This window comes from Chiloscyllium plagiosum, unplaced genomic scaffold, assembly GCF_037043375.1.
Source record: "Chiloscyllium plagiosum isolate Xiang-an unplaced genomic scaffold, Cpla_swu_hap1 HiC_scaffold_22, whole genome shotgun sequence".
Classification (NCBI taxonomy): domain Eukaryota; kingdom Metazoa; phylum Chordata; class Chondrichthyes; order Orectolobiformes; family Hemiscylliidae; genus Chiloscyllium; species Chiloscyllium plagiosum.
The window spans coordinates 69,180,212-69,208,171 of NW_028270160.1; the positions used below are offsets into that span (position 1 = coordinate 69,180,212).

General features: G+C 41.2%; 1 pseudogene across 1 annotated transcript; it reads right to left on the reverse strand.

The window, feature by feature from the left end:
- Window positions 1–4,813: 4,813 nt before the first annotated feature.
- Window positions 4,814–27,959, reverse strand: LOC148146033 (NACHT, LRR and PYD domains-containing protein 3-like; annotated as a pseudogene). Its single transcript, XR_015760977.1, has 9 exons — window positions 27,578–27,959; window positions 26,301–26,472; window positions 22,774–22,945; window positions 22,609–22,674; window positions 19,732–20,649; window positions 18,641–19,493; window positions 13,377–13,463; window positions 11,752–11,916; window positions 4,814–7,114 (listed from the first exon to the last, which is right to left on the reverse strand). The product of XR_015760977.1 is annotated as an NACHT, LRR and PYD domains-containing protein 3-like (transcript).
- Between the last annotated feature and the right edge of the window lies 1 nt (window position 27,960).

The window sequence follows — 27,960 nt, forward strand, 5'->3', positions numbered from 1 at the left end:
TATTGCACATATTATTTCATAAAATGCTGCATACTTTTGCAACAAAAAAAATCATTGATTTAAATAAATTATCCAATTGTATTACTTAACAATTCAGTATCATCATATTCTACCTCATCAGTGTTCTGATGTGGATAGCTGCCAGAATTTGTTAACCCAAACTGTACACAAAATCTTTGAAAATGCTGCAATCTGAATGTCCCTGTGGAGATTTCCAGAGAATATAGATAATTGACTCCAAGTTTAATTCAGTCGGGTTGTTCGAGGCAGAGTAATGCAGTCAGAAAATGCACGGAATTATTCGCAATGTCAGCAAAATATATGACATGATCCTGGCCATCATTGGTATTCCGGGTAAGTGGGTTTGTACAGAAACTGTGTAAATATGCTGGTTTTACTGTGGGACTGATACTGCTGACCATCTTTCTGCAGATACCAGGTCACTTTTTATCATATATTTTCAAACTGGTCGGTTGGTCTCAATTAACTCTGGAGTTTTGATTTACTGCCTCGGATACAAGTGAGGTTCTGATTGTAGTTGGCATGACTGTTTAGTACAGTGATATCTAAACCAGCGATGCCTGCAAAAGAAAAATTGATATTATCAAATCAGAAACAGAAATTGCTGGAGAAACTCTGCAGGTCTGGCAGCATCTGTGGAGAGAAAGCAAAGTCAACGTTTTGAGCCTGGTGACCCTTCTACAGAATTAAATCTGTTCCAAAAGCTTTGGTTTTGTTTCTATTTGCTTCATTGTCCCAGCTCATCTTGCTCTCCTGCTCCCACCCCTACACAAATGGGGAATCCAGAGCAAACTGAGGTCCAGCTGCATTTGGTCCACTTTGGTAACTGAGGTCACTGCTCATGATATGATTCTTTAGCAATGTGTTTAAACTTTGGTCAGAAGACAACTCTTCCATACAGGGCTTCATCCTCGTATTTGGACCTTCTGTTACTCATCTGCAAGAGGCCACTCAAGTCATCATCCAGAGGTGTGATGGGAAATGGGGTAACATGGTGGAATCTGGAGTGGAATTCTGGTCCAGGTAATGTCTAAAATTAGGAATGTCTGACCAAACTTAGATTGACCAAATCCCAGTACGATCTGAAGATACAACCGGAATGGGATCCGATCTTCAACATTGTGCAGCTTTAGCTTCTCGTGACTCTAAAATAGGTGAGCTAAGTCAAAGAAAACCATTCCCATTTTTCCAGCCTGATAAGAAGCGTGCTTACATTTTCACTGATTCTGGGTTTACCTCCTTTCAGCTTCCTGATTTCCCACACCAGGCTGGGAAATGCTCAAACTGCAAAGTCAGTTAAATCAAGGTTCAAAAATCTCATTGAAACTTACAAAGATGTCAATCAGCTTTCAGGAAGTGGACTAAAGTTTATCCCATAAACTCTCTGTGTATTAAACCTTGGAATAGGTATGTCTGAGATTAAATGAGATCGCAGTTGTGATGTTTAACCATTTGCTTAATTCAAAGTCCATGTCTTTTTGTATCAAAATACAGATATGATAGCCTGGACTCGGACAGTATGTTTGCTTCAAACTATTTTAGTCTATTTTCTTTTCTCTCCCTAGCAACAGTTAATTTAGTGGCACTTAATATTTTGTCTCTGGAAAGTGTGGCCTGTCTTCCTGCACCTCTTGCTACCTGGTGGCTATGGCAGCATCTGATCTGATGGTTGTTATCACTGAGGTCATACTGAGGCAGATCAATGTTTATTATTTCCCTTTATCTTTCTTAGATAAAACTCCTGTGTGAAGCATAAACTATGTCCTTTCAATAACAGCCACTTCTTGCTCTGTTTGGTTCATTGCCACTTTCAGCTTTGATCGTTTTGTCACTATCTGCTTCCAGAAAATGAAAAACTAAATATTGCACAAAGAGAAATGCTGTTGTAGTTCTAACAACAACCTACCGTGGTTTTGTATTTCAAAGCCGATCTATTATAGTGAATCCCAGCTGGGTGGGATTTAAATGGTTCCTTACAGTTCTTAATCCATTGTTGCCATTTGATCTAATTCTGCTGCTCAACGCTCTGACAGTCAGACACATTATAGTAGCCAGTTGAGTCCGTAAGGGACTGAGGGGTCAGAACAAAGAAGAGAATCACAGTGATCCAGAGATGGAGAGCAGAAGGAGGTCTATAATTTTACTCTCTACATTTCTGGCAGCTTTGTTATTTTGTGATCCACATATGTGATAAATTTCATTTACAATACTATTCCTCGAACTGATCCCATCGATGGAAATCATTCTTTACACGTATTTGAACAAGTCGGAGTTATTTTGGTGAATTGAAGTGGTTGCACAAATGCATTTATTTGTGGGGCAACATAGTCCAAATTCAGGCACCAGATCAAGAAAGCAGTGAAATGTTCTGTTACATAAATCAGCATTGTAATGAACAAATAGAACAGCATAGAGTGTCCAAATACAGATCCTAGTGTTTCCAAAGCATGGAAAGTTTATTAATATCTTAACTTGACATTTGCATATCTCTAGTGGCTGATTTTGTGGGTGGATGAATGAGATGCTGCTGGGAACGGTGTGTAGGGGGATGCAGGTAGTGTTGTAGATGGTAAAATAATTGTGATTCTGAAAAAACTGCATTGAGCTGGTATCCCATTATCAGGTCACCTTTTATCTGCATGTGCACAGTACACTGGCTGTGGGTAGCCAGCTCAGAATCAGCCCCTGAAGTGACGAGACTGAATTTCCTATTTTTTTTTCTTTTCTCTTAAACTATGTCAGATGGTGGTAATTCTGTGTGAAATTGTGCTCTGTTATTATCCTTATGCAGCCTGTTTTGGAAGTCAATTGCTCATTCATTCTCTTTGCCCAATCTGTCTGAATCATAGAATCCCTACAATGCAGAAGGTGGTGATTTGGACCATTGCGTCTGCCCTCACCCTTCAAACAGCATCCCACCTAAACTCAGTGCATCACCTTAACACTGTAACCCCAATTTACCATGGTCAATTCACCTAGCATTGTACACCCCTGGACACTACTGCATAGTGAATCCACCTAACCTCTATACTTTTGGACTGAAGGAGGAAACCCATATGGACACAAGAAGAACATGCAAACTCTACACAGACAGGGGGTGGAATTGAACCCAGGTCCCTGACACTGTGAAGCAGTGACGCTAATCACTGAGCCACCATGCCAACTTTCCCACAGATGGAAGAAACTGGAACCAAATCAATGAAAACAGAGGAGTAGTTGTGGCTATATCTTCACCCCAATATTGTATAATGTTGCAGAACCATTGGCATTACCTCAGTGTCCCTTAGCTTGTTGTCAAGGAAGAGCTGAATCTCATGGTCATTTGTACAAATAACAGACTTGTATAACAGATCTGTGTAATCACTGGATGGCCGTCTTTGAAAAGGATTGATGTTTACCCTCAGAAACTCAATCAAAAAGTAAAACTTGCTGACTTTACAGGTTCATGTCAGTCTCATTCATACCTTATGTTGATCCCGTGGGAATTGTGTGAAATAATTGCTGGAATAGGGAAGGATCCAGCAATTCCTTTCCCTCCAGCTCAGTCTGAACAGCATCAAGAAGCTGTGACTCTGGGACTGGAACAGATCTGCAGCAATCTCGGCTGGTTCTAACAAGTCAGTCTGACAGAGAGAGAGAGGTTTGTGTGTGGATGTGGGGATGGCACGGGCTGGGTCCTGGTCACTGGATATCCCACACTTAGTCTAGGTTCAACCCTCCCTGTTCCACTAAGCTGCCATCACCTGACTGGTCGCACTGTATACTGCAAAGGTTGTGCATCCTGACAACATCAGTCTCTAAAAATTGTCACATGCCTAATAAAGGTGTGCCAGTACAGCTACAGTGCTGGCATGGAATACAATGTCTACAGTATGAGATAACTGATGTATGGACAGTCCACAGTGTGCAACGTATGTACTGTCTACAGTAATACAATATCTATAGTAATGCAACATCTATAATATTTGATAACTAATATACGGACACTCTGTAGTGTGCAAAGTGTGAACTTCCAACAGTGATTGCTGTCTACAGTGTGTGACAATGACATGTAGACAGTTAGCAGAGTGCACGTTTGTATTGTCTACAGTAATACATAGTCAACAGTGTGGGAGACTGATATTTGAATATTTAGCTGAGTGCAGCCTGAATTGAACACACGAGTGCACAATGAGATGCTGGGTCCTTTCCAGTCTTTACCATTGGACGATGCACCATTTGTTGAACTCTAAGACTGAATGGAACCTTGTGGAGATCTGTGTTAGAGGCAAATATTTAACAGACAAATCGACAAAATTGTCGTTGGACATTGACAAGTTGACCCCACCCTGCAACCCGATATGAGATAGGGACCAGAGATGGTCAAAGTGAATTCACAGTGAATGCAGTGGGAGCATCAAAAAATGGCCTTTTAGGGACTGGGAGGGAGATTAATTAAGTAATCTTCCCTTACAAATGTGATTTCTTTCAGAGTTTTGTTAGCGGGATCTCTGCAAGTGTCGGGGTCTCCAGTGTATTTGATGAGAGTGGGACAGGCACACGTTGTGCAGATGGTCACTGGTTCCAAACTACGACCTGATACTGACTGATTTTACACACACTGTTGATGCAGACCCTGTCATTCCCACAGGGGAACAGTTACAGCGCTGATCAATCTCTGACCCAGTATTTACACACACTGTTGATGCAGACCCTATCATTCCCACAGGGGAACAGCTACAGCACTGACCAATCTCTGACCCAGTATCTAACACAGACTGTCACTAAAGTCTAACGCTGGGAATAATTACACACTTGAACATATGTTTATTACACAAACAACCATATGTTTATGACAAATTGAGTATAGCTTTATGTACAACTGAAGACAGGTAGTAATAAGAAATAATTAATAACAAACAGGTTTATTGTAAAATTGAACAAATTGCAGAGTATGGAGTACAGGAGTTGGAATGCCTTGTTGCAGGTGTACAAGAGCTCTTTGAAGAAGTAACAAAGAGGATTGATGAGGACAGAGCAGTAGATGTGATCTATATGGACTTCAGTAAGGCTTTGACAAGGTTCCCCATGGGAGACTGATTAGCAAGGTTAGATCTCATGGAATACAGGAATAACTAGCCATTTGGATACAGAACTGGCTCAAAGGTAGAAGACAGAGAGTGGTGGAGGAGAGTTGTTTTTCAGACTGGAGGCCTGTGACCACTGGAGTGCAACAAGGATCCTCTGCTTTTTGTCATTTACATAAATGATTTGGATGTGAGCATAAGAGGTACAGTTAGTAAGCTTGCAAATGACACCAAAATTGAAGGTGCAGTGGACAGCGAAGAGGGTTACCTCCGATTACAACAGGATCCGGACCAGATGGGCTAATGGGCTGAGAAGTGGCAGATGGAATTTAATTCAGACAAATGCGAGGTGCTACATTTTGGGAAAGCAAATCTTAGCAGGACTTATATACTTAATGGTAAGGTCCCAGGGAGTGTTGCTGAACAAGGAGACCTTGGAGTGCAGGTTCATAGCTCCTTGAAAGTGGAGTCGCAGGTAGATAGGATAGTGAAGAAGGCGTTTGGTATGCTTTCCTATATTGGTCAGAGTATTGAGTATAGGAGTTGGGAGGTCATGTTGCAGCTGTGCAGGATTAGGCCACTGTTGGAATATTGCATGCAATTCTAGTCTCCTTCCTATTGGAAAGATGTTGTGAAACTTGAAAGGATTAAGAAAAGATTTACAAGGATGTTGCCTGGGTTGGAGGATTTGAGCTATAGGGAGAGACTGAATTGGCTCGGGCTGTTTTCCTTGGAGCGTCAGAGGCTGAGGGGTGACCTTATAGAGGTTTACAAAATTATGAGGGGCATGGATAGGGTAAATAGGCAAAGTCTTTTCCCTGGGGTCGGGAAGTCCAGAACTAGAGGGCATAGGTTTAGGATGAGAGGGGAAAGATATAAAAGAGACCTAAGGGGCAACTATTTCACGCAGAGGGTGGTACATGTATGGAATGAGCTGCCAGAGGAAGTGGTGGAGGATAGTACAATTGCAACGTTTAAGAGGCATTTGGATGGGTATATGAATAGGAAGGGTTTGGAGGGATATGGGCCGGGTGCTGGCAGGTGGGACTAGATTGGGTTGGGATATCTGCTCGGCATGGACGGGTTGGACTGAAGGGTCTGTTTCCATGCTGTACATCTCTGACTCTATGACATGAGTGAGGTCACATTTGGAATACTGTACACAATTCTAGTCGCTCTACTATAGAAAGTAACTATTAAACTAGAAAGAGGGCAGAAAAGATTTACTAGGATGTTACCTGGACTGGAAGGTTTGAGCTACAAGAAGAGATGAGATAGGATGGGACATTTTTCCCTTGAGCGTAGGAGATTCAGGGGTGACCTTATACAGAACTATAAAATCATGAGAGGCGTAGATAAGGTAGGTAGCCAGCAGCTTTTCCCCAAGGGAGTCTAAAACACTAGGGCATATGTTTAAGGTGAGAGGGGAGAGATACAAAAGGGTATAGAGAGGCAGTTTTCTTCACACTGAGGATGGTGAGTGTCTGGAATGGGCTGCCAGAGGTGGTGGAAGTGAGTGCAATTTCATCATTTAAGAAACATTTAGACAGGTGTATGGATGGGTTAGATACGGGGATACATGGACCAAACACAGGCAAAAGGGACTAGTTTAACGGTGAAAACTGGACAGCATGGGCACGCTGGCCGAAAGGCCTGTTTCTATGACGGCGATCTCTCGGACTCTTTTATAAAAGCTTCACAGTCACAGCTCCATCTCCCTGTGCTCGACGGTGAATATCACCCACATACCAACACACACCAGCTGCTACTGAATGTTTCTACTGAATACTCCACATCGTTCCCATTCTATTTCAGAATTCCAGGAATTGTTTTTCTTGAGCCAATGTAATATCTCATGTGTTTCACTTGATGGAGGTGAGAGAAATACACCTCTCAGTAATATTAAGACCAAATAGTTGGTAATTTCTTGATCCTTTGATCACACAAATACTCGGACACCGGCCCTGCATTCTCTCAGTGATCGGAGCTGCTTCTTTCCATCTGAACTGAACTGATTCCTCCATCATCTAAGAAAGAAATTAATGATTAATAACCAACCAATTAATAAAGTTAAAATGACAGAATCATTCATAATTTTCCAATTGAAACACACATTTTGAAATCAAACTGTGAGCAGCTAAACAGTAACAAATGGGTGTAAGTGGTGGGGGAGAGAGAATCTAATGAGCTGCTGCACACACAGACAGTGCTGTAAGAAACTAAGGTATTGATATTTGGGGAATGATGTAAATTGAGGATGTAGTTGGACTGGGGGAAATCGCATTGGACTTGTAATGCAGTGACCTAGAGTACAAATGCCAGCAACTGGCTGAATTTTATCTCAAATAATTAATCCATCTGGAATTGAAAGTTAGTTTCATAGTCACCATTGCATAACCTAATCAGCGATTGCTGTAAATACACATCTGCTTCACTCATGTCCATCACCAAAGGGAATCTGGGAATCTTACCTGGTCTGGCCCAGAGGTATTTTCAGAAGATATTAAATAGTTCTGACTGATATACAATGTGTGGTTAAAGATGTATGTTTCAGATATTAATATGGAATGAAAATGGGATGGATATCTGGTTTCAACTTTGGCACTAAAGTTTACAACACACGTAATTAACACGGTAATGACTCCTTCCTAACGACTGGTATCAAGACAGATATGGGCAAGGATTTTTATTTTGCTGATTTTTCATCACTTCACACTGAAATGTTGATTGTACTTTGAACACCACCTCAAAGACGTGCTTCAAATGTCAAGGATGGAGAATAGATTCCGACTGGGGAGCATCAGATTCTCAGCAGCAACACAAGGGACCAAATTCGTTAATTCGTGAGGACATTGTCAACCAGACTAGACCTGAAACTAGCGCAAAGGGAACCAATAAGAGATAACAACTTGTTTCAACTTAATGAGATGGGAATCGCGGAGGCCATGGGACTCAGCAGGAGAAAAAGCATCCACCAGAGGGTGGTAGTGAGAAGTGACTGAGGAAAACTCTGGAAGTTGAATCACTAGAACAGGGAAGGAGATTGCTGAGTATTCAGTGTCAAAGAACAGCTGGATTAACTCCTGGAAAGGGAGGGTGAACAGCAGTGTGTGTGTTCAGGTGGGAACTAACAATCAACAACTTTAAGGCAGAGCAAAGAGTGTCTTTCAGCAAGGTGACGGTCCTCCAGGAGCAGTTGATGTTTGTCTCGTTGTGCGTCCCGGGGAACAGACTGTAGAACACAGAGTCTTGTGTCATGGAGCTGCTCAGGATGAACCTTGACAAAGGCCACTGCATCTTTCTCCAGACTTCCTTTGTAAAGACAAATTCCAGAAGGAGATGTGTGACAGTCTCTCTCACCCCCACAACCCCTTAGAGAGTAGCATGCTGAGGCGAAGAGAGTCCGGGTGTGAGAGAGGCAGAGAGAGAGACAGAAAAAGAGAAAAAAAAGAGAGAAGAGGATTCAACGACAGGAGCAGGGCTGTCTAGTTGCCTATATGCAGTGCCTTGGTGAGACTACACCTGAAGTCATGTGTATAGTTTTTGTCCCTTATCTAAGGAAGGACATTCATGCATAGAAGGAATACAACAAAGGTTTCCCAGACTGACTCGTGGGATAGCAGGACTGATGAATGAAGAGAGACTGGATCAGTTAGGACTATTTTCACTGTAGGTTAGAATAATATGGGGCACCTTTTAGAAACCTACAAAATTCACCAGGAAAGGTCAGGGTAAACACAGGAAGGATATTCCCAAGGTCCAGAACAAAGGGTCAATGTCTAAGGATCTGGAGTAGGCTATTTCGAGCTGAGATGAGGATAAATTTCTTCACTCAGGTTGAGGTGAGTCTGTGAAATTCCCTGTCAGAGAGAGTCCTTGTTGGCTAAAACACTGAATGGTTGGAAAGAAAAAGTTAAATATTGTTCTCAAAAAGAACAGAAATTTCTGGTGAAACTCAGCAGATTTACACATAGAGAAATAGAGTCAGCTGTGAAGAAGGATCACTGGACTCGAAACATTAACTTTACTTTCTCTCCACAGATGCTGTCAGGCTTGTTGAGTTTCTTCAGCAATTTTGGCTTTTGTTTCAGGTTTCTACTATCTGTATTTCTTTGCTTTAGTACGTCATGTTGTGGCTGTGCAGGCCATTGCTTTGGCCACTTTTGAAATGCTGCATGCAGCTCTGGGCTTCTTGCTATAGGAAGGATGTTGTGGAAGTTGAAATGGTTCAGAAAGGATTTACAAGGATGTTGCTGGGGTTGGAGGGTTTGATCTAAAGGGAGAGGCTGAATAGGCTGGGGCTGTTACCCTTGAAGCGTGGGAGGCTGAGGGGTGACCTTATTGAGGTTTATAAAACAATGAGGGGCATGGGTAGGTCAAATAGACAAGATGTTTTCCCCAGGGTTGGGGGAGACCAAAACTAGGGGCATAGGGTTAAGTTGAGGGGGCAAGATTTAAAAGGGTCCTAAGGGGCAGCTTTTTCACACAGAGGGATGGTATGAGATTGGAGTGAGCTGCCAGAGGAAGTGGTGGAAGCTGGTACAATTACAGCATATAAAAGGCATCTGGATGGGTTTATGAATGCAAAGGGTTGAGGGGGATTAGGGCCAAATGCTGTCAAATAGAGTCTGTGATGATGTTGCTCCTTTAACAAGGTTCTGTTGTACTTGGTTTTCTTCCCCCCCAGAGAGATCGTAAAAGACACAGGTTCCAAAAGGTTTGGGTTTCGAAGGGTTTTAGGGCCAGTTTGATTATAGCTACAGATACTGCCTCCAGCAAAAAGTTTTATTTTTAAAAGAATTTGAGCTGGTCACTTCCGCCAGCTCAGCTTTTCTCTGGTTTGATTTGGTTTTTGGACGTCTGGCTATTCACTGAAAGCAGGCAGGTAGTGTTTTGAGGCTGCTGATCCAAGAAACAGTTACGTGAAAGAAGCAGGTTCGTGCTGATCCTCTCTGTCTGACATCTCTCTCCTGTAAGACCCTGTGTTTGATGCTACCTTTTGCGCCACGAGGTATTTATGGGGATTGTTGCAAGTATAGGGAACAACAGGTAAAGTCTGTTTGGTTTTTGGATAGGTGAGGTTATTCTGCATTCGGTTCTCTTTTGCTTCTATTGCATTGGGTAATCTTGTAAATAAATTTGGTTTTGTTTAAAACCAAGTGGTTTGACCAATGGCACCTCTCCTGGAATATCCACTTTACACCTTCTTAAAACAACGAGCAAAGTTAGGGTCTAGGCTACTTTCTTGAACTGTTTTGAGGGGGTCTGGCCTGGTCCATAACAAGTCAGAGACATGTACAGCACAGAAACAGATCCTTCCGTCCAACTCGTCCATGCTGACCAGATATCCGAATCTAATCCAAAAATCATTCAACACCAGGTTATAGTCCAACAGGTTTAATTGGAGCACTGGCTTTTGGAGCACTGCTCCTTCAGGTGGTTGTCCGGAGCAGCGCTACGAAAGCTAGTGCTTCCAATTAAACCTGTTGGACTATAACCTGGTGTTGAGTGATTTTTAACTTTGTATACCCCAGTCCAACACTGGCAGCTCCACATCCTAACCTAATCTAGTTCCATTTGCCAGCGCTTGTCCCATTTCCTTCCTATTCTTGTACCCACCCAGATGCCTTTTAAACGTCATAATTGTACCAGCCTCCACCATTTCTCTGGCAGCTCATTCCATACAAGCACCACCCTCTGCATGAAGAGGTTGCCCCTGAGGTCCCTTTTCAATGTTTCCCCTCTCACCCTAAACCTATGCCCTCTAGTTCTGGACTCCCCCATCCCAGAGAAAGACCTTGTCTATTTACCCTAACCATGGGACTCATTATTTTATAAACCTCTATAAGGTCACCCCTCAACCTCCGACACTCCAGAGAAAACAGAGTTTATTCAGCCTCTCCGTACAGCTCAAAGCCTCCAACACTGACAATAACTTTGTAAATCTTTTCTGAACCCTTCCAAGTTTCACAACATCCTTCCTCTAGGAGATAGACCAGAATTGCACAGAATATTCCAAAAGTGGCCTAACCAATGTCATGTACAGCTTCAACATGACCTCCCAACTCCTAGACTCAGTCCTCTGATCAATAAAGGAAAGCATACCAAATGCCTTCTTCACTATCCTATCTACCTGTGACTCCACTTGCAAGGAACTATGAACCTGCACTTCAAGGTCTCTTTGTTCAGCACAGTCCCCAGGACCTTCCCATTAAGTGTATAAGTCATGCCCTGATTTGCTTTTCCAAAATGTAGCACCTCACATTTATCTAAATTAAACTCCATCTGAACTAGATTAATTTGGGGTATCTGTTCAGCATGGACAGTTAGACAAAATAACCTGTTTCTGTGCTGAACATCTCTATAACGCCAGGCAGATAAAGTTCTTAAGGGTTAAAGGGGTCAAGGATATCAGGGAGAAAACAGGAACAGGGTTCAAAGTTGGATAATCATCCATGATATATATATATATATATATATATATATATATATATAACGATAGATCAGGGTCTATGGGCTGAATGGCCTGCTGCTGCTCTGATTTTCTATGTTCCGGTGAATTAATATGTTAAGCACCCCTGAAGAACTTGCTGTGGACATGATTTAAGGAAATTATTGTTTACAATACAATGGAAATGTTTAATATTTTAACATATGCACTCACTGAATCAGCTCCAAATTCTTGCAGATGATGAAGTTTCTCATTTTCGGAATGCAATCATCTGTGAATTTATTTCCATCCAGGTATAGCATTGACAATGATTCGCTCTGACTAAATGCCATCCTCAGGTCTTCAATGCAAGCAAATGTCAGATTGTTATCCTGCAAACTAAAGATTGATAATTACAAATCAGTTTTCAATACAGCTCGAAAAGATAAAAGAAATTCCACTGAGAAGGAAGAGCAATAATTGGATCAGCATAACAAAGTGAGAAAACTTTTGAACCATCAGCCTCCTTTTCATTTTATTTGACTCAGTAATGACGAACTAATAATCAATTAACTTTAATGCTTTTAGTCTTTAACACCTTAATTGAAAGACCTTACTCTTAATTTTGAAAAGAATATGCGTACCTACAGCCTCACAGAATCAAACAGGGTACAATGCAGGAGGAGGTGATTCGAGGCTCCGAATGAGCAATTCACTTCCTGCCACTCTGTATCCCGTATCCCTGTGCACTGGGCCTTTCCAGACCAAAGTTTAATTCCTTTTTGAACACTTCAGTTGAACCGGCCTCTGCCATGATGTCAGTCAGGCACAACATTCCAACCTTAACCAGTCACTGTGCAGAAAAGATTATCTCACATTGTTCTTGCTTCTTTTGGCAATTTCTTGAATTTTTGTGCTGATATACTTGATCATTTCATGGCAGTGAACAGTTTATTGTTACCGACTCTTTCCACTGTCATTATCATTTTTAATACTTCATTCAAATTACATCACAGCTTCCTTTCCTTAATGGAGACGGATCCAATGTTTTCAATCTATCTTCAGACCTTATGTTCAGGATCCATGAAATCCTTTTCATGAGTCATTTCTTCCTTTCTCCGATGCCCTGCATCTCTCCTCAAGCATTGTAACAACGTGGGATGTAAACACATCAGCTTAGGCCAAATTGTATTAATTGAACAAAAAAATTAACTTAACTTTTTTACTTTTGTCTCTGAATCTTAATAACTTTTTGTTGAGAATCTCTAGTTGGAAGAAGTGTGGTTTGAACTGGCTCCTGAATGAATGGCTTAACTGTAACTTTAAAATAATGCTCTTTCCTTGATCTTTTAGCTAACGATCCTGTCCCATCATTCAGCATTTTAAACATCTCCATTGGTTACCATGTGACCATAATTTCCACAAAAAGATTCTGATTCAATTTCTCCCTAATATCTTCCTGTTGAAATTTGATTGCAGTCTAATATATACTTGTTGTGCAGAACAGAACAGAATACTCCAGATGCAGTCTAGCAAGATCGAAGAATGTGGTGCTGGAAAAGCATAGCCGGTCAGGCAGCATCCAAGGAGCAGGAAAATCGACATTTCGAACATAAACCCTTCATCAGGAGTCCTAATGAAGGGTTTATGTTCAAAGCATCGCTTCTCCTGCTCTTCGGATGCTGCCTGACTGGCTGTACTTTTCCAGCACCACATTCTTAACTCTAATCTCCAGCATCCGCAGTCCTCACCTTCCCCTACATATTCAACAGTGGTCATGCTAAAGATACAGCAAATTCCCGACTTGCCACAAATCATTGCACATAAAATTTGGGGTTAATGTTGGGAAGATTACCTACTCCAATCGCTTTGTTTTGCATTCCGAATGCGCCAATGATGCAGACAAAATGTTGACTCCTGCATCTCCAATGTTATTGTCATTCAGCCTAACAGCCAAGAAAAAAAAACAATCAAGGAGTGGGAAATCTCTCCGATTAACATAACATAAACTTCACCTTACAGAAACTCCATCCAATTGTTTCTCATTGACACACTGAGGCATGGGCAGATAGAACAGTGTTGTGCAGTATTAGAAAACAGATTGAAATCTTGCATAACTATTCTCACTGAATTAGTTGGTGACCAGTGAACACATATTTCAAACAGTAGATTAATTGCTTGAATGATGAAAAATGAGAGGTGTACAGTTCTTATCATATATTTTACTCAGTAAATTTCTGTTACTCGTTCACTGACTGAAAGGCTATTGACCGTACAACCCAGTACAACTCTGAAAAGAGGAATTTGATATATACCTGAAGAGAAAACATGTGATAGCTTTGAGGGAAGAGGAGGGGAATAGGATGAAGTGTGTAGGCCATTTAAGGAGCCAGTGCAGACATAATTGGCCAGATGGCCTTATTATGTACTACCCATTTTATGACCTGGAAATAGAATATATATTTTAACCCAAAACTGGACACATGGGATTCAGGGAGAGCTTGCCAATTGGCTTAACAGCAGGAGACAAAGTGGAGGGTTGTTTTTCAGACTTGGAGGCCTGTCACCACCAATGTTCCATGGGGATCGGTTCTGGCTTGTCTTTTGTTTGTCACTTATAGAAACTATTTGGATGAAGGCATGGTTAGTAAGTTTGCAAATGATATCAGAATTGGTGGCATAGTAAAGAAGAGGATTTTCTAAGGGATTTTGACAAAATGGGTCAATGGGTTGAGAAATGGCAGATGGAGTTCAATCTAGATAAATGCATTTTGATACAACAAACTTGGGGAGAGGTTAATCAGTTAATGGGAGGGCTTTGGGCAGTGTTGTACAACAGAGGGAGCTAAGGATTCAGGTACATAATTCTTTGAAGTTTGCTTTGGTGAGGCCTCTTCTGGAATACTGTGTCCAGTTATAGTCACTTAGGTAAAAGAAGAATATTGTTAAGGTGGAGAAGGTTCAGAAAAGGTTTACCAGGAAGCTTTGATATGGAAGGTTTGAGTTATAAGGAGAGGCTGGATAGACTGGGATTTTTTTCCACTGGAGCATAAGAGGTTGAGAGGTGACCTCAGAGGGTTATAAAATCATCAGCGGCATAAAAAGGCTTAATGGTAGGTGTCTTTTCCCGAGGATGGGGGATTTCAAGACTAGGGGCACATTTTTAAGGTGAGAGGAGACAGAGTTAAAAAAGTCACAAGAAGAAATTGTTTTAAACTCAGAGGGTAGTTCCTGAGGAAGTGGTGGATATGGGTGCAATTAGTGGCAGATGGAGTTTAATTCAGATAAATGCGATTTGCTGCATTTTGGGAAAGCAAATCTTAGCAGGACTTATATATTTAATGATAAGGTCCTAGGGAATGTTGCTGAACAAAGAGACCTTGGAGTGCAGGTTCATAGCTCCTTGAAAGTGGAGTCGCAGGTAGATAGGATAGTGAAGAAGGCGTTTGGTATGCTTTCCTTTATTGGTCAGAGTATTGAGTACAGGAGTTGGGAGGTCATGTTGCGGCTGTACCAGACATTGGTTAGGCCACTGTTGGAATATTGCATGCAATTCTGGTCTCCATCCTATTGCAAAGATATTGTGAAACTTGAAAGGGTTCAGAAAAGATTTACAAAGATGTTGCCAGGGCTGGAGGATTTGAGCAATAGGGAGAGGCTGAACAGGCTGGGGCTGTTTTCCCTGGAGCATCGGAGGCTGTGGGGTGACCTTATAGAGGTTTACAAAATTATGAGGGGCATGGATAGGCTAAATAGACAAAGTCTTTTCCTTGGGGTCGGGAAGTCCAGAACTAGAGGGCATAGGTTTAGGGTGAGAGGGGAAAGATATAAAAGAGACCTAAGGAGCAACCTTTTCACACAGAGGGTGGTATGTGTATGGAATGAGCTGCCAGAGGATGTGGTGGAGGCTGGTACAATTGCAACATTTAAGAGGCATTTGGATGGGTATATGAATAGGAAGGGTTTGGAGGGATATGAGCTAGGTGCTGGCAGGTGGGACTAGGTTGGGTTGGGATATCTGGTTGGCGTGGACAGGTTGGACCGAAGGGTCTGTTTCCATGCTGTACATCTCTACGACTCTCAAAGGTATTTCGATAAATACATGAGAAGGAAAGGTTCGGAGGGATATGGGCCTGGAACAGGCAGGTGGGACTAGTTTAGTTGGGATTACGTTCAGCATGGACTGGTTGGACCAAAGGGTCTGTTTCCATGTTAATTGACTCTATGACAAGTTGAACGCAAGACAGAAAATTGATTGTCTTATATCCATTTTTTTTTAAACATTTGTGCAATTATATTCCATTGAACTCATCCATATGTAATCCAGCAAAGAGTAAAAGTAATGGTTAATTGTGAGGCATTATTGCCCTGCTTGGATAACACAACAAAGAAAAAGACTTATAGACATCAATCAATCAATAAATTCCTGCTTCTCGGATGCATTCAACAATACACATGCCATGTTTTCAGTTCCAAGCAGAATGGATAATCGTTCATTCCAACAGTCATGTAAAATATGTGGTGATGAGCTGCCCAATCTCCCTGCTGCTGAGGTGAATGGTGAATTTTGTGCTACCACAAAGGGCAGATCATGCCTCCTGTAAATCACAGACTGTTGAACCTCTATTTCAAACCCACCCTGACCTCACCCGTAACAGTTTCAGATACATGAATGGCAGCCTTGCTGTGTTAGCAACGTATTCTGCATTGAACTAGGTACAGCATTCACTTACTATTTATCTAGTGAATGGTTGGGTCAAATACAATATCAGATTAGCTTTGGTTTGTAAATGTAAACTACAAAGGATGATATTCATCTCTGCAATAGCACACAATTGGTGACAGAGGTTGGGTTCAACAGTTTGATTTGCCACCTGATCTCCATTGCTATTCTCTGTCAGTGAACTGTGTTCAGTCACACACCAGGTCTGTTCATTTAATTGAGGGCCTCTTAGGATTAGTGTTCAAACCTTCGCCAACTTTTCGTTTAATTTATTATTTTATCGATTTTGATTTGTAGCTGTGAACTGCAATGAGCTGGAGATGATCTTTGGATTGTGAACAGCAACTTGTGTTTCAACAAAACAAACAAACAAGCTGCTGTTTGTTCGCGAGGTGGGGCCTCACAGGTAATGGCAGGTTAGCTCTTGATCAATAGGATCCTGTAGATGTTTCAGCACAGTGGGAGAGCAGCACATTGAACCAGATAAGAAATGTTTGGGAATTGATCAGGCCAGTACCTGGGAATTGTTGTGTACAAGCCTGGGATAGAACATAAAATCGAAAGAACTGTGGATACTGGACATAAGAAACAAAAACAAAAATTGAGGGAGAAGCGCAGCAGGTCTGGCAGCATCTGTGGATAGACATATTTCGGTCCAATGAGCTTTCTTCAGAACAGCAATTTCCATTTGTTTCTGGGAGAGAACGAGATGGTCAAACATAGGCCATAGATCACGGTTTAAGTTGGTTTTTGGCTGTGCTTTTGAGAGAATGAACTTAGCTATTGACGTTACAGCATGAAGATTTAAATGCTCCCTGCCTAACCTTCCACTTTATTTCAGAATTTCAGTCCTCAGAGTGAATTCAAAGGTGGCACAGATCGATATCTTCAGAAAATTAACAAAGAAACCATTAAATATACATTGAGAGTAAGATATGAAAACCACTTAATCTGGCCAGTTTTGTTACTTTATTTTAATTATCCCTTCACTGTGTTTATTTGTCTGTCTGTCTGTCTTTTGTGTGAATTGCCCTGAAAACAAGGTTATTGGTTTCAAACTTTGTTGTTTAATTTTGCTCTGCTAAAGTTCCTATATTGGTAATAAATTGCTTTTTTTTTGCTGTTTCAGTTATTAACCTACCGTTTCATTATCAACAGAGTCTGTGATTGGTTATAAAGTCTGGTTAGGAATTGTTGAGGTTAAAATCTTTGAAGGTTTTAATTTTACTCTGTTGTGAACACAGAGGTACGTTGATTTGGCTCGGTTCTTTGTTTCCTTGTCATAGCACTAGTTAAAGACTCTGCCAGACTCCTTGTGGCTTTGAATGTCTCACAGTGTAAGACCAATCAAGTTAGTCTGGTGCTTTTTTTTTGTTATAGTTAGAGCACTCAGTATCAAGGTCAATGCGGTAGTAGCGTTAAAAATAAATAAAAGGCATGGAAAACTCCTTGATTCTCAGAAAAAAAAACGAATAGTAATTGTGATTCAGCTACAATAGTAACAAGTGGCTCAACAGTTAGCAATGTTTCCTCACAGCACCAGGGATCTGGGTTTGATTCCATTCCTGGGTGACTGTTTGTTTGTGTGGAGTTTGCACATTCGCCCAGTGTCTGCGGGGGTTGCCTCTGGGTACTCCGGTTTCCTCCCACAGTCAACTATGTGCAGGTTAGATGGACTGATCGTGCTAAATTGCCCATAGTTTCCAGGGATGTGCAGACTAGATGGGTTATAGAGTCATAGAGGTGTACAACAAGGAAACAGACTCTTTGGTCCAACTCGTCCATGCTGACCAGATATCCTTAATTAATCTAATCAAATTTGCCAGCATTTGGCCCATATCCCTCTAAATGATTCCTATTCATATACCCATCCAAATGCCTTTTAAATGTTGTAATTGCACCAGCCTCCACCACTTCCTCAGGCAGCTCATTCCATACCCACACCATCCTTTGTGTGAAGAAATTGCCCCTTAAGTACCTTTTAAATCTTTCCCCTCTCACTCCCAGATCCCAAGGAAAAGACCTTGCCTATTTTCCCTAAACATGTTCCTCATGACTTTATAAACTCTATATATAAGGTCACCCTCAGCCTTCAATGCTCCAGGGAAAACAGTCCCAGTCCATTCAGCCTCTCCCTATAGGTCAAACGCTCCAACCCTGGCAACATCCTTCTAAATCTTTTCTGTAGCCTTTCATGTCCCTTGGGAAATGCAGGGATAGGGGAGGGGTCTGGATGGGATGCACTTCAGAGGGTTGTTGCAGACTAGATGGTCCAAATGACCGTTTTCTGCTCTGTAGAGATTCTATGATCCTATGAAATTCATATCAGGTGGAATTTACAAGAGAAAATCAATGGGTCATTGCTGACATGTTATCTAATTTCACCCGGATCAAACATACCTTAGAACTTTGCACTTGTGGATTGCAGGGGCCAATCGTTTGATCCCCTCCTTCTGAATATAACATTTCTCCAAATTCAACTCCATCACTGACTCACAAAGTTGTACAACATGAGACATTACAAAACAGTCCATTGGGTTCAATCTCAGTGCATTCTTTGGATTGGAGTCCCCAAAGTTCAAACGTTCCACAGATCCAATGGTCTTCTGAATTAAAGCTCTATTCTGAGACTCTGACAAATAATGGAATGTGTTCAGCAGTTTCCTCTTTCCAGTGACTCTGTTCATGTGTTTGATTTCTGCCTGAACATTGGCTTGCAGCCAGTCTATCACCTGACTGGTCGTGTGATGAGACAGCGGACCCAGGAATGGTTCCAGATTTCGAGATGAAGTGGGTGTTGAAAGACCAACTAAAAATCGAATAAAAATCTCAAACCGACCATCATCCTTCTTAAAAGCACAGTGAAGCATTTCCACCATGTTCTGATGCTTTGGACTCAAATACTGAGCCAGGGCAGCCAAGAATTCCTGGATGGTAAGGTGAAGAAATGTGTACACAATGTTTTTAGCTGTGTCATCCCTTTCCAAGATCTCCGTCATGAATCCTGAAATGAATTTGCTGGACTCCAGCTGGTGCTGAATGAAGTGATTCTCATTAAAAACAATTCTCCTTTTCGAAACTCCCTGGTAAGCCAACTCCCCGAGTCGCTGTAAAACCATCCGCTGGTCCTCAACATCTCGCTTGTGGTTGTCCAAGAGATTGGAAAGGTAGATGGAGAAAAGTTGAGTGATGGTTTTGGGAAGAGGTTGCTTGCACTTCAGCTGTGTAAAGAGCAGGCCTAATGTTGAGCATACTTCAATTCCTGACTCAGATGACTGACTGTGTGGAGTTTGCACATTCTCCCCGTGTCTGCGTGGGTTTCCTCCGGGTGCTCCGGTTTCCTCCCACAGTCCAAAGATGTGCAGGCCAGGTGAATTGGCCATGCTAAATTGCCCATAGTGTTAGGTAAAGGGGTAAATGTAGGGGTATGGGTGGGTTGCGCTTCGGCGGGTCGGTGTGGACTGGTTGGGCCGAAGGGCCTGTTTCCACACTGTAAGTAATCTAATCTAATCAAATGATCCAGCAATATGAAGGGTTGTAGCACATGGTGTACAGGATCTCATTCTCCTCGACGTGTTTGAAGACATTGGTAGCGAGTTGCTCACTGACAAAAAACTTTCTGAAAAATTATTTTCTTTCATCAGCAAGAAAGCCCAGGATCTCAGCCCAAAGGTTGACATTGGCCTTTTCCAATGAGTCAAGGGCAGTCGGCCGGCTGGTAACCAGCACAGAACAACCTCTGAGCAGCTGTTGCTGTACCAGGGAGTACACCATTTCAAAAACTTCACATCTGCAGTCAGGCGCAACACAGTGATTCGCAGAGACATCACCAGCCACGCGGCCAGTGAAATCAATCTGGTGTTTGTACTCATCTAATCCATTAAAAACCAAGAGAAGATATTCAGGTTTCATCCAGATATCTTCAATTATCTTTTCTAAATAAGGCTACTGATCCAATACCATTTCAGTCAGAGAAACGGCTCTGTTGATGGCATTAAGATTTCGAAATGTGAAATGTAGAACAAATTGGAACTGAGGATAGATGTTTCCTGCTGCCCATTCATGGACCATCCTTTGCACCATTGTTGTCTTACCAATGCCAGCCACTCCACTAACCACCGTGGTGCCAGACAGGCTGGAGTGGCCAAAACTGCTCCTGAATAATTGATCAATCCGGATTTTTTCAAGTTCGCTGGTGACGTACTTCCGCTGCCATTCTTCATGTTCCCTGCCTCTGGAAAGGAGCTCATGTTCCACTAGTCTCCGTTCACGCAGAGTGGAAATAATGATAAGCTCTGTATATCGATCAGTGAGGGAAATGGTCGTTATTTTGCTGTCTCCTTTGATGATGTGTTTGACCACATGTTCGGTTTGGTGGAAGAGGTGTTGCTTGTGTTGCTCTTGTATACCTTTCATGACAATGATCAAAATTATGTTGGCATTGTTCTTATTTGTGAATTAACTACATTAAAACAATTAATGAGAAGCAAGGAGGAGTTTGAGTTGGGTAGCAATACAAAATATGTGAGTCGAATCCAAATTTTACTACGCCGTGCTAGAAATTAATCTTACCGAATAAATACTGAATTAAATTAAATATAAATCAGGGAGAATCAGATGGATTATAGTAGACTTTACATTATAACAGACAAGCCCCTCCACTCTATCGTCATCTCCATCTCCATTTGAGGAGAATTTAACATTGGAACATCTGAGAAGCCAAATATTATCACATTGTTCACTTATTATTTACTGTATTCATTTTTGTTTTGTCTGTTGTCCCCAGTGGAGATAGTATCAGAGTGTTTATAAGATTGATGTCTGCTTCAATCTCAGACAATTTATACCTAATGTAAACATATGGCCCACTGGCTGAATAGGGACTGTGCATAACACTCACTTTTTCAATGCTTAATGTTGGGAACAGGATGACAAACCAGTGATACAATTAAATGTGCTATGTGAACCATAATTATAAAATAACACTGTCGATGTATAAGGATCACAGTGGGATCTTCCACCAATTTTATCAACTCATTGTCCATTTCAGTGCGAAAGCTGAAGCCTCTCATTGTACAGTCTAGGATTGTATGTGAATGGACTCCCTGTCTATTCTGAATCTTCATGTGAATCTACCTATACCCAGCTTGACCCTATATTTGATTTCATGTTTTAACAAGTCCGAGACATAGATGAAGCAAATCTTATCTCGATATGAGCCTAAATATGTTTCCAAGTCAACTAATTGCCTGGCCAGACAATTGAGTACAGTCTTTGACACAGCTACTCTATGTCAGTAAGATTTCAGCAAATATGGGCTCTTCACAAATCCAATGTTTCAGCACTGTGTGTAGAAATGTGTTTCTGGGATATGTGACTTATTGAAAAACAATTCCTTATCTAGTCCTGGTTGATCAATTAGGTCAAGCTAATATCATTGTAGCCCTATTTGTGCCTTCATTCAATGCCCAAACAACATGTGTGCAATCTGATACATGTTGAACTCTAGTACATATGCAGTCGGTAGAAATATGACACTTGGATGTTTAATGATTCTGTTTCTATACGTGACCCATATCCTCACCTTCTTTAGGTCAATGTGCGTTTCAAGTCATTGCCCAGGGTGGAGCCGACATATGAATCAACCAGTACATACATATCAGTTCAGTCTATCCACACTATGGGACCACACTCTAACTTCTGTATTCATCAGATCTGACTTCATCAGTAACTAGTCTAGAACCAATTGTGATCCTATAAATGACATCATCTTTACTCAGTCTGTCATGTATTTGATTTAAGCTTTAACTGGGTCTGGAGCTCTATGTGACTCCAGCCCAATACAGACTTTGTAGACTCTGAGACTCTGGCGATATTGAGGTTTACATTTGCATAAAGGCACCCGATGGCCTTGTATTGACAGTAAAAGCAAGACTTCTTTTCAGACCCTGATGTGACTGAAGGGAAAAGAAATAATGGCCTGACAAAGTACCAGGGAAGATTTTGAAACCAACTGACTTGCAAAACTGAATGTGACTTTGTGGTTCAGCATCTAAAACTGGAAGGTTGGGCTCAGTCTGCTCCAGAGCAGCTGGGAAAATCAAAATGAGCATTCAGCAATTTCCAACAAAGCTCAATATCACACATATGGCATATGATTTGTGGCAGATGGAACACTGTCCATGCCCAAGTTCCAGTTCATTTGCTTCGTGTTGTAACTTGGATTGCATTTTATAGAAACAGTTCATGGTAATAATTTGGAGGGTTTGTTTCCTTTTAGTGATGAAATGTGAGACACAAATAAAATGTTAGAACTTAATTAATGCGGTACGTTTTTATGATTAACGATTACTTTTATTTTGACTTACCTTTGAGGTGATCTGATAGCTCTCCTTCCATCTCTCCGATGCGTGCATTATAAAGCAAGTCAAAACCTGGGAAAGATGTTTCATTTCATTAGTAGTGTGTGGCAGCCTCACCCATTAAAGAGGCAACCATGTTTGATTGCTAGAAATACTTGGACTGTACAATACCTCTGCTCTGAATTCCTTTCAGAATGAGTTTCAGTTTTGGCTTTGATTCTTGCATTTTCACCAATGTTTCCCAAAATATTCGTTCTCTGCAGCCATTGGTTTTGGTCACTGTGTTCAGAAGATGTTTTGTTGCTTCCTTTCTCTGTTGATGCTCTGACAGATTACAGATATACTGGAATAAAAGAGAAGTACAGGTAAAATAGAAAGGGAAAAGGGAAACAATAGATGAAGGAACGGAATGGAAGAATGAATTGATGGAGGAAATGAGGGAAAAAGAAAGATGGGAAAGAAAGAAACAAAGGAAGAACAATGAAATAAACCAGAAAGAAACAAGAAAAAGAAGAAATAGAAAGGAAAACAATGAAAGAGAGAAAATGATAAACAGCAGTGTCATAATTGTGAAAAGCTGTTACATTAATGATGTTCGATTGGTGAAGAATATTCATCTCAGCACACTGATGAGACCTTGCCTCCACTTGTGAAGAAGAACTATGAGGGAGACATTAGTAGTAGGCAAAAACAAGGGCTGCAGATGCTGGAAACCAGATTCTAGATTAGAGTGGTGCTGGAAAAGCACAGCAGTTCAGGCAGCATCCGAGAAGCAGGAAAATCGATGTTTTGGGCAAAAGCCCTTCATCAGGAATAGAGGAATCTATTGGATATGACATGAAACTTGCAGTTAACAAGTCATGTGATAAACAAAACTGGACTCTACAATAATGGAAGTGGAAGTGTTGGGGTTTGGGTTTGAATCCATAACACTTGAACTATGATGCGAACATGAGATCCATGTTGTCACTTTAATAGTTTGTTGTGCATTGCATTTGCTCGAACCACAACACCTTCAATGAATTCCTACATTAAAAGTGGACTAGTTTCACTGCTATTTCCAAAGAAACAAAAAGGAAATCCAAAACAATAAATTAGAAATTTTGTAGGAAACATTGAAAAGTTTGTAATTGCCAGGATTTTATTGCAGCAAGAATTGAAAGGATATCAACGGTCATTTATGGTATTTGGAGCAATTTGGGTAACTAGTTCTGATAACATCATGAAACTCCAATAATTGAAGTCATAAATATCCTTCAGCTCACCAACAGACACAACATTAACATCACTGCAACTGCATGAGGTGTTGCCTTTTCAACGTGTGTGCTTACAAAGAACAAAGAGAATTTACAGTCCAGGAACAGGCCCTTCGGCCCTCCAAGCCTAAGCCGATCCAAATGTACTGTCTAAACCTGTCGCCCAATTCCTAAGCATCTGTATCCCTCTGCTCCCCACCTACTCAAGACCTGCCCTCACAAAGCCATGCTGACTATCTCTAACCAAGATTTGGGCGGCACAGTGGTTAGCACTGCTGCCTCACAACGCCAGAGACCCAGGTTCAATTCCCGCCTCAGACGACTGACTGTGTGGAGTTTGCACGTTCTCCCCGTGTCTGCGTGAGTTTCCTCCGGGTGCTCCGGTTTCCTCCCACAGTCAAAGGATGTGCAGGTCAGGTGAATTGGCCATGCTAAATTGCCCGTAGTGTTAGGTAAGGGGTAAATGTAGGGGTATGGGTGGGTTGCGCTTCGGCGGGGCGGTGTGGACTTGTAAGGCCGAAGGGCCTGTTTCCACACTGTAAGTAAATAATCTAATCTAATCTACTCATGCATCTGTCCAGATGCATCTTAAATAAATCTGCTGTGCCTGCCTCTACCACCTCTGCTGGCAACACACTCCAGACACCCACCACCCTCTGTGTGAAGTACTTGCCGCTTTTTTTTACTGTGGAATAGCTGGCATGATATACTTTTATAAATGTATGTCATCTATCCAAGCATGAAAGGCTCTTTCCTTCAATATGAATTGATAAATTTTCAAGCTGTGGTCATTCTTGGTGACAGGGATATTCACTATGGCAAACTGTTTACTGTATTCATTACATGTAACTTGTTTTTGTTTTGTTTAAAAATATTTTGTAGTTATAAGAAACCATTTTGAATGAACTCTGCGTGTTAATTTCAAGTCACATTTACCAGTTTGTTTTGTACGTTTTACAATGTGACACATGAGCACGTGGAAAATCTACATTATGATTTGACTAGAGACAAATTACCTTCATCTAAAAAGTAGACACAGTGAGTTCAAGGAACTTAGTCAGTGAAAAAAGCTGAATAATTCTCCAGCAACATACAGCAACAGATTTTACTTAATTATATTTATGACAGTGGGCCAGAATTTATGCACCGTTTATATTCAACATCCAGAATTAACAAGAGGCAAATATGGGAACAGACTTTGATAGAGCACACTCTGGAGCACATTATTCTAATTACTTTTGCTAATCAGTGTCCAGAGATTTCTCAGCTAAACTCACCGGACATGAATAACATGGAACACTACCAAGTCAAGAAAACTTCACAAGGGGTGAAGTTCCTCACTTTCAATGATCTGGACAGGACACTTCTTCAAGAGTCCCTCAACATTACCTGCCTCAGTGACATGAGTGGCACCTTACTGGTACTTGAACTTGAACTTCATAAGGTGACCTGTTTAAAACTTGACAACATATTTCTTATTTTTTTTAGATTCCCTACAGTGTGGAAACGGGCCCTTCGAAGAGTAACCTACCCTGACCCATTTCCCTCTGACTAACGCACCTAACCTATGGGCAATTTAACATGGCCAACTCACCTGACCTGCACATCTTTGGACTGTGGGAGGAAACCGGAGCACCTGGAGGAAACCAACGCAGACACAGGGAGAAATGTGCAAACTCCACACAGACAGTTGCCTGAGGCTGGAATCGAACCTGGGACCTTGGTGCTGTGAGGCAGCAATGCTAACCACTGAACCACCGTGCCGCCCTGTGACAATGTTTCACTTATTTCTAGGTCGAGCCAAACTTAGCTCTCTCAGTAATGAATGACCAAAGTGTTAGGGCTTAAACCAAAAGCTGCATACAACATAAACTGAAGAATTCCATCATAACCGATTTGGAAACTGAACTCACTGGATATTCCAGCGTCTCCCTTAAATCCACCAATCCCTCCCCACCATGGTATTTTTATTTGTGCTCTCTGCTAGGATCTTGTTGCTTGCAGAGCACACACAAGCTATTCTTCCCAGTGAAATATTCATCATGGCATTTCTTCCATTTCGCTAAAACTGATTTGGTATCCTGACATTCTCTGACATGTGGTTTTCATCATCACATGATTTCATCCACTAACCACTAAGCCATGGGGTCCCACCTCACTAATTTCTATTTTGCTCTCAGTTCGTTATCGGTCCTTCAAGTAAACAACTTTTCATCATTTTTTTTCTTTGAAAAAAATATTGTTTCAGTATTTTCTATTTTCTGGTGCATTTTTATTTTTGTACCCCTGACCCTTACTTTTATTGTTTTTTATATCATTAATGAGATGCACAACCTTATTACTTTTCCTTAAATTTCCAAAGGTTCCTTCAATTACATGCCCACTTCAATCATTTTACTGATTAATAATAGAATAATGGAAAAATTCTATCATATAACTTACAGCGTAATTTCCATTGCTCAATGAATCAGAGTTGCTGTTAATGTCAGGGCAATGCTCTCCACCAAGTCTAATATTGCATCCTCCAATCTCTCACAGTAGAATCGGGTAATCAGGTTTAACTCCCTGTCGCCGTAACTATTCAGCAATTGACTAATTCCTTTTCCATCATCGTCTGTCCGAAGAAAGTGAACAAAACATGCAATTAAAAAATCTGATGTAAAAGGTTAAAGAAATATCACACCAAAAACCTTCTACTTTCAACCATTGATACAAAATATTAATTTGCAATAAATAATTGTGCGATTTTACTCGCAGACTCTTCCTGTCTCTATGTAGCAATTTCAAAAGGATTAATGGTCTCTTTCTCCTCCTACATGACAGAGTCAAAAACCTAAATTGTTTCAGTTCTCGTTAGTTATTTCTAATCACTCTGCCCATAGATATTACACATTTAGGATAGCAGGCTGAACTTGAACACACTTAAGAATTCTAATCCTGCACCATAGGAGCCCTTCATTGCTGTGTTTTATTAGTATATGTTTCTACCCAGAAGTGTTATCACACAAAAATGAGTTCTTTCCCACTGCAACTTCTTTTGTTTTTTTTTGTATAACGAGCAGCCACCACCAGTAAAAACTCATGTGTATCCAATTGATGATTTACAAGCGCAGCCTTTTTTGGGCAATGCAATACCAAATATAAACATGGCAGGGGACATAGTAGGAAGAAAGGGAAGGGATAAAATCGAATGGAGTTGGACGGGAAATAAAGCACTGTATGCCTCTGTGGTGTTCCATCCCTCTAAAGGCATTGAGCTGGACATTCTGCGCCCCATCTCCAAGGACACCCGGGCTTGAATGGAACCACAGAAGGACAGATAGTTACCTCCCTCCACAGCCACACTGCCAAGACCTGTTTACAACCAGCCTGACCATCCAATTGATGTTACGAGCTGGTTCAGTAAACTGAATTCTGTGTTTCCATGTAGCAGGATTGTGAGCCTAGATTATCTCTCCTGCTGCCACAGATCATGTATGAGGGGATAAAACAACTGTTTTTGTTCATAGGTGGTCTGCCCAGTGGCCAAGCACCAAATACCATTCATCTGCAAGTTGTGCTCAGGCTATGCAGTCTCCTGAGATGCCTGCCATGCTGTTTACCATTCGGATAGCCACAGTTACTTCTCAGCCTTTCCTGAAATTGTAACATTCTATCCTGGAGTGTCTGATACTCATCAGGGAATATTGCCAGTAACACAGCTGATCTTTGAACTTTACCTTTTCCATTTCTTCCTTCCATTGAAGTACATTGTATTTGTCCCACATTTACTCCGTCCGTCATAATTTTGCATTTGTTCACAAGCTAAACAAAAGAATATGTACCGTTGTTAGACTGATCAAAATGCTGGCGGAATTTTGTTGCTGCTGATATTCAACAAATGTAAGCAAACTACATTCTAATAACAGCAAAATGATCATGTTGATATCAAAATGCAATGACACTAAAAATATTTAACTGTATTGATTAGGATGAAGAGTCATCTAGACTCGGAACGTTAGCTTGTTCTCCCTCTGTGAATGCTATCTGACCCGCTGTGATCTCCAGCATTTGTTGTTTTCAGTTCCGATTCCAGCATCTGCAGTCATTTGTTCCCGCACCT